This window comes from Narcine bancroftii, chromosome 1 (assembly GCF_036971445.1).
Source record: "Narcine bancroftii isolate sNarBan1 chromosome 1, sNarBan1.hap1, whole genome shotgun sequence".
NCBI lineage: Eukaryota > Metazoa > Chordata > Chondrichthyes > Torpediniformes > Narcinidae > Narcine > Narcine bancroftii.
In genome coordinates, this window is record NC_091469.1 from 441882469 (window position 1) to 441890575 (window position 8107).

The following is an 8107-nucleotide window of genomic DNA, read 5'->3' on the forward strand; positions in this document are numbered from 1 at the left end:
GTACTTACCTTCATTGGAAGCAGTGCTGGCCACCGCTGATGACGTTAGCAATGTGGCATGCAGGGGTAATAGCACGCATGCAAGGCTGTGTTAAGCATAATATATGGGTGATGAAACTCAGATAAAGGAGGAGCAGAATGGGTGATGAAACTCAGATAAAGGAGGAGCAGAGTGAGAGTGTCAGGATAACCCATGTGGCAGTGAGCCAATGAGAAGGTGAGAGGAATTTAGCTGGGTAGTGTTTGGGGAGTTGAAGAATGCAGTGTTGTGTCTAGTGAATAATTAAGAAAGGAATGAGGTAGATCAGGTTGTTGCGTGATCTCACAACAACAATCTTGCACTCAACATTAACAAAATTAAGGAATTGATTGTGGACTTCAAGAAGGGTAAATCAGGCAAACACAACCATTGAGGGTTCAGTGGAGAGGGAAAGAAACTTCAAATTCCTGGGTGTCAACATCTCTGAAGATCTATCCTGGAGTTATCACATCAATGATTTCATGAAGAGGACATCAGTGTCTATATTTCATGAGGATTTGAGGATATTTGGTATATCACCAAAGACTCTCACAAATTTCTACAGGTGTACTGTGGAGAGATTCTGATTGGGTGCATCACTGTCTGATATGGAGGTGCCAATAAACAGGAAAAGAGGTGACAGAAGGTTGTGAACTTGGCCAGTGCCACCAGGGTTCACACCATTAAGGACATCTTCAAAAGGCAGGGTCTCCTTCATTGAGAACCCTCACCATCCAGGTCATGGCCTTTTCTCTCTGCTACCATCAGGAAGGAGGTTCAGGAGCCTCTGACAACAGACCTCTGGGCAGGCAATGAGCCGAAGTGCACCACCTCATTTTTTCTCTTTTTTTTTTGCACTGCACGAATTAATTTTTTTTTTAAATCTCATTTGTCTAAGAAATTGTAATTTTCAGTAAATTGGCACTTGGTTCTGCACCATTCTGCTCCCGCCAAAAAAACGCCCATGTGATAAATGCTCACGACATTAAACCTGATTGTGACTGAGCTAAAGGAAAAAGGATACATTGGCCCAATTGTGACGGGAAAAGGATGCATTGGCCCGTACGGGGATCGAACCCGCGACCTTGGCGTTATTAGCACCACGCTCTAACCAACTGAGCTAACCGGCCACTGTACGAAATTCACTTGATTCTAATTATGTTACATAACTTCTGCTGAGACTGATCAAAATTGTGAATTCTTTTTAACCATTTATTAGTAACTGCACGCGTAATCCATGCTAAATTAGTATTTGTTCATTTGAATCTTGTGTAGTTTGAGTTCGAATTCCATTCAGAGTTATGATTGCAATTCTACAGGCATTGAATAGTTAGATGTCTCTGATTTTTCTGTTGAATCCACGAAATACAAGACTTCCGAGCTGCACAACTCTCAAAGCAATTGAATCCAAGGCTGCACCACCTTGTGATGGCTGCTGCTTTTGACTTGTCGCTCCGTATTCCGCCCCCTGCTGTTCAGCATCTGACTTTGCACTGAGTCCAGACGCTGCAACGGGACTCGCCAAGAGGGATTTTCAGAGCTTTCTTCAGTTTCAAAATAATGTACATTTCTTTGAGATTTATATGCCCACAACTATTATTTTTTCAAAATTCTACTTTATTCTGAAAATCTGCAGCAATGCATTTGGGATATGTCATCATTTTCCTCCCCAGAACCAAGCATTTGAATTCATTGACTGACAAAGTATTAAAGTCACGAATGCTTCATCTCCAACCAAACCAACATCAAAATATTTGAGAGGCTTGAATGTTGTATTTCTTTCAAATGTTTCTTTTGCAATGTCTTTCAAAACATTGCAAAAAAAAAAATATTTGAGAGGCTGATGAAGAATATTTGAGCTGAGGAGATGGACACCTTTAGCTTTTGATCCCTGTTCTTCATGCCAAACCTGGCTGCTTTCAAGCATCAACTGATATTCAGGAAAAAGTTGTGTTAAACTTTTTTTCTAACCAGTTTTATTTCACAATGTTATTATTTAATAGCAGCATAATTGAAAAATAACTTTAGTTAAAATCATTTTATACTTTTAATTATGGTTTGAATGTTGTATTTTTTTCAAATGTTTCTTTTGCAATGTCTTTGAAAATTGCAAGACGTTAAAAGCCACTGGGGTGATGTTCAGGCAGAGCCATGAGCTTGACCAAGTGAACCCAATCAAAATTTATATGCAGCTGTGCCTCAAATTAGTGGTGTCGAGAGGAGGCCTCTGGCATGGTCCATTCAACAGGTGATGCAGTAGTTAAATGTGGCTGTGGGACTGGTATGGAGCTTTGTGGAGGAAGAGTGTGAGATCAAGCACAATTTCCAAGGGACATGGAAGGCTCTTTATTGGAGTTTGAGAATGCTTAGAAATGGAAAGTCCTAAATTCTGGAACAATTCAAACAAGGGAGGATAAATCCACAGGGTCTGATAAGATATTCCCTTGAACCTTGAAGGAAGCTCATGCAGGAATGATAGCAGCCCTGGCAGAGGTGTTTAAAATGTCCTCAGCCAAGAATAAGGTGCCACAGAATTGGAGGATAGCTAATCATGTTCTGTTTTTAAGAAAGGCACCATGAATAATTTGGGAAATTATAAGGTGGTAAGCTGATATCAGTCATGGGAAAGTTATTGGAAGGTATCCTGAGAAACCAGATATACAGACTATTTGGATTGATTTAGGATTTTGGGATAATCAACCTGGGTTTGCGTGTCAAAGGTCATGTCAAATCAATCTTATTGCTTTTTCAAGGAGGTTACCAGGAACGTTGATGAACAGTGGGTATTTTCTACGTAGACTTTTGTAAGGCCTTCGACAAGGTCAGGTATGGTAGGCTGGTGAAGAAGATTCAGTTGCCTGGTATCTAGGATGAGGTAGTAAATTAGATTAGACATTGGCTTTGTGGGAGAAGCCAGAAAGTGGTAGAAGAGGATTGCCTCTCTGACTTGAATCCTGTGACTTGTGGTGGGCCTCAGGGATTGGTACTGGGTCCATTGTTGTTTCTCATCTATATCAAGGATCTGGATGATAATATGGTAAATTAGATGAGCAAATTTCCAGATGACTCTCAGATTAGGGTGCAGTGGACAGTGAGAAAGGATCTCAAAACTTGAAGCAACTACGGGATCAGCTGGAAAAATGGGCTGTAGAAAGGGAGATGTGACAAATGTGAGGTGATGCACTTTGGAAGGTGTATTGGAGGATTTAAACCATGCTTTTTGCTTCAGCTTTAAACCATGTTTTTTTACTTTTGCAGCGTTTGCTTCTGCAAGGCTGAGAACCTGCTTGTTTTTTTAAGAATCAGCAGACATAAGCTAAATTCCACCACAGGGCCCAGAGATGCAGTTACCTGACAAAAGGACATCTGTGTACCAAGAACATTTCTTGTTTTGGTCACAGACTGTCAGAGGCCTAGCCTTGATGCAATGTTTTGGTCACAGACTGTCAGAGGCCTTGCCTTGATGCAAAATAAACCATTTATTCAAAGTGATAAGCTATGAGTAAGCAATTTTTGGGTAATGTAAGCCATGGTCCCGCTGCTGAAGTGGAAGACTCTCCGAGAGGTGGCAACATCTCTCAGCAAGAAGAACTTCTAGAGTCCAGCCAACGTCCCGGTCAGGGGAGGTGGAGAAGCTGCTACCGTCACCCTGACAACCTACTACAAGTGTGTAGTCGTTGCCTCGCTTCGGCAGTTGGGACCAGTCCAAGCGTTGATAAGTATATAGTTGGGAAGGGCTTGCATATTGTAGTGTGAAATCAGCTTTTGAATTTGTAATAAACATTTGTATAATCTGAACTGTGTGTGTGTCTATTTTCTTTCGGTAGCTCAAACACTGTGACCAATCTAAAACAAACAAAATGAGAGGTATAAGTTTACCCAAGACAGAAGGACAAACCAGCATAGGACTTGCCTGGTAAACAGTACTCAATTGTGGAATGTGGCAGAACAGAGGGATCTGGGAATACAGATACATAATTCCTTAAAAGTGGTGTCGCAGGTAGACAGAGTTGTAAAGAAAGCTTTTTTCACATTAGCCTTCATGAATTGAACTATTGTGTACAGGAGTTGGGATGCTATGTTGAAGCTTAATAAGACCTTGTAAGGCCAAATTGGATAATTGTGCACAATTTTGATCACCTACCGGTGGAACTGACATCAAGAAGATTGAAAGTGTGTAGAGAAAATTGATATGGTAATTGCCAGGTCGTGAGGAGCTGAGTTAAAGGGATTGGTTGAATAGGTTAGGACTTCACTGGAGTGTTGGAGAATAAGGAGAGATTTAATAGAGGAAAACAAAATTATGAGGGGTATAGACAACATAAATGCAAAAGGGTTCTGATGTTGGGCAAGACAAGAATGAGAGGAATGAGGTGAATGATGAAATATTTAAGGGGACCATTAGGCAGAACTTCACTCAGAGGATGGTGAGAGTGTGGAATAAGCTACAAACAGAAGTGGTGGATGCGAGTTCAATTCTGAATTTGAGAAAAGATTAGATAGATACAAAGATGGGAGAGATATAGAGGGTGCAGATTGATGAAGGTAAGTAAAATAAATAGTATGTCATGGACTAGATGGGCAGAAGGGCCTGTTTCTGTGGTGTAGTGTTCTGAGGTTCTATATTCTAAGTGATGAAAAGTCAAGAGGTATTGAAGCATGTGCTATTGGTGATCGTGTAGGTCAAAATCACTGGATTGAGAAATTCAAAGAGCCTCTATAATTTGTAAGGGATGAAAATAATATAAACTAAATTTTCCTGGAATAGTTGGATACTTGATGACAACAACATCACAATCCTGTTCTCAGGAATGCTCTCCATTTGAAGAGTTCACTTCATTTCAAAGCTATACAGTAATGATAAAGATTAAGTCGTTTCTTTGCAAACAGCTTTGAACGAAATGGGGAAAGTGATACATTGAATCAAATGTACAATTTCAACACCAAAACATCTTCCAATTATATTTTTTATAATAAAAATTAAGGCAGATTAGCAAAAGAGCTTATTACAAAGCAGCTTCAAAAAACATACAAAGATTAGGAATGGAATTCCAGACTTTAAAGTCTTTATAATTTAAGATATTGTTGCCAAGATGGAGCTATTAAATAGAATAATTCTCAAGAAGCCAGCATTAAAGAAGAACAGGTATTTCAGGAGGTTGGAGAACTGGAAGACGAAACAGAGAAATGGAGGTTTGACACCCACAGACCAATTTGAAAGCTAAAACTGAGCATGAGAGCTGAGCAGCATCAGCTCACAGTGCAGACACAGAGAAGCCACTAAAGATAATGATAGAAAAGGTTGGAATCAGATGAATGTACTACCATCCAGATAGATGTTGGTAAAGCAAAGTGTTGTCAAGTTGAAAAGACAATGGAGAGACAGATAACTTTTGTTACAATAACTCCTCCCCTTCCAATTGGAATTTTCAGGAGGAACTGCTTGGAGTTCCCTTCAATTCTGTTTGAAATATGGAGAAGAAGCTTCATGATTACTTCCAGCCACCAGTTTGCTGGGGAGGCTGGTCCCTTCTGTATACTTGTGGGGTTTTGCCTTTTAGGTAAAGATTAGTTTCACATTAAGCTAGAATTTACTTGGCTCCTTAAAGTCTTACAAAAAAAAATTATCAATAGTAATAGATTATCATCAAAGCTCGCCACAAACACCTGTGTTCCCAAACTTCCCTGAAACCTCCTTCCATCCAGTATTCCAGATTTCAGATTTATTGTCAGAGTACATACATGACATCACATACAACTCTAAGATTCTTTCTCCTGCGGGCGCGGCAGAATTACCACTTATTGGAAGTGCAATAAAAACTGTACACAAAGTACACATGTAACAAATTTTAAAAATGTAAACAATCTGATTGTGCAATCCAGAAAGGAGGGAAGAGCAATAAAGTGCAAAAGTAAGAGTCCTTAAATTAGTCCCTGATTGCATTTATTGTTGAGTGGTCTGATGTTGGAGGGGTAGTAGCTGTTACTGAACCTGGTGGTGTGAATCTTGTGGCACCTATGCCTTTTCTCTGATGTTAGCAATGAGAACGGAGTGTGTGCTGGGTCCTTGATTGCTGCTGCTCTCTGATGGCAGCACTCCCTGTAGATTTACTTTGGGACTTCCATCCTCAAGTAGCTGCAATCCGTTGAGACTGCTTAATGTTTATAAAGGTAAGTTTTAGTCAATAAGATTTTCGGAGATCCAAGTTAATGATCATGAGTCAGAAAGCAGGATGGAGATCAAGAATCTGGTTGTGTGGTGCCAGGACAACAATTTTGCTTTCAATTTCAATAAGATTCCACCTGCATTGAATTCGCCCATCATTATTGAATGAAGATCTCCCGGACCAATGCCTGAAGAGGGCGCACAAAATCAGTGAACTGGTGCGGACTCGAAAGGCTTGTTTCTGCTCCGTAAATGGTTATATGGTTATGGTTATATGTTCTCAATGGTCGGGAGGGTTTTGCCTGTGATGTCATGGGCTGTGTCCACTACCTATTGCAGGACTTTATGTTCAGGGGTATTGGTGTCCCCATACCAGACAATGATGCAGCTGGTCAGCACACCTTCCTTCACACATCTGTAGAAATTTGCCAGGGTTTCCCGATGTCATACCGAACCTCGGCAAACTCCTGAAGAAATAGAGGTGCTGAGGTGCTTTCTTTGTGATGACATTTGGATGCTTGAAAAGTAAATTGTTCTGCTCAGGAAGGTTCTTGTTGATTTTCAGAGAGAGAGATTTGTTGCTTGTTGGAAACCCACAACTGATCTCTTCCGATCAGCCACTTCTTGCTGAAGAAACTTGCCCATCAGGGTTTTCCAGATGATAACCTCCTTTTTTAAGGTCACCACAGATTTCCTTTATGTTTCCCTTATTTCAAGTGAAACATTATATAGCCAGCCATCTCCTCTTGTATGGACCACAAAGGCTTTGAACAGGTTGAACTAAGAACTCACAACCTGTCTTCAAAATGAGGTTTTTCCACAAGCTTGCCAGCTTGTTGTGTTTCAATCCCACTTGCTCCTGCTGAACTGTAGAACTGAATTCTCTCTCTCTCTCTCTCTCTCTCTCTCTCTCTCTCTCTCTCTCTCTCTCTCTCTCTCTCTCTCTCTCTCTCTCAGAGAAAACCAACTGCACTCAGACAGTTTGCGGCTTCGGATCTAATCTTATGAGTTCATTCATCTGTGGCTTTCCAAAACGATAATCTATTCCTCTACAGCATGTCCAATTAACACCTACTTGTGAAGTCCTTATAGGCATTCTTCAAAGTTTGTGCAAAGGCGCTCGGAGCCTGGACTGTCTGGCTTGAACAGAGCTCTGGCATTTTAAATGAGATCTGTTCTGAAGTGTTTGTATCTGTGTGTGACCTAAACTAAAAAAACCTGCCACAATTTATCTCCTTTAAAACATATCTAGATACAATATAAAATAAAACATAATCTGTCACAATAGTCAGCCTGGCTTTGTGAAGGGAAGGTCGTGCCTCACAAGCCTAATTGAGTTTTCTGAGGAGATAACAAAAGAAATTGATGAAGGTAGGGCATTAGATGTGGTCCATATGGATTTTAGTAAGGCATTTGACAGGGTCCCCCATGAAAGATTTGATCAGAAACAGCATGGAACTTTGATGGTGTGGATAAAAAATTGGCTCTGGAAGAAAACAGAGTAGTAGTGGTAGGATAGTATTCTGCCTGGAGATCAATCATTAGCGGAGTACTGCAAGGATCTGTTCTGGGACCCCTGCTCTTTGTGATTTTTATAAATGACCTAGATGAAGAGGCAGAAGGATGAGTCAGTAGGTTTGCAGATGATACGAAGGTTGGAGAAGTTGTGGTTGGAGATTAAAGTAGTCAAGGGCTACAAGAGGATATAGACAAGATGCAGAGCTGGGTGGAGAAGTGGCAGATTGAGTTCAATCTGGAGGTGTGTCCTGATGCATTTTGGAAGGACAAACCAGAAGGCTGAATACAGGCTTAATGGTCTGTTACTTTAGAGTGTGGATGAACAGAGGGACCTTTAGGTCTAAATCCATGCATCCCTCAAGGTCGCCAACAGGTTGATAGAATAGTTAAGAAGGCCTATGGGAT

The 8107-nt window shown here is 40.7% G+C and overlaps 1 non-coding gene across 1 annotated transcript; it reads right to left on the reverse strand.

Moving 5' to 3' along the window:
• Window positions 1–1074: 1074 nt before the first annotated feature.
• Window positions 1075–1148, reverse strand: trnai-aau (transfer RNA isoleucine (anticodon AAU)). The gene has a single exon. It is a non-coding gene; the product is annotated as a tRNA-Ile (tRNA).
• Between the last annotated feature and the right edge of the window lie 6959 nt (window positions 1149–8107).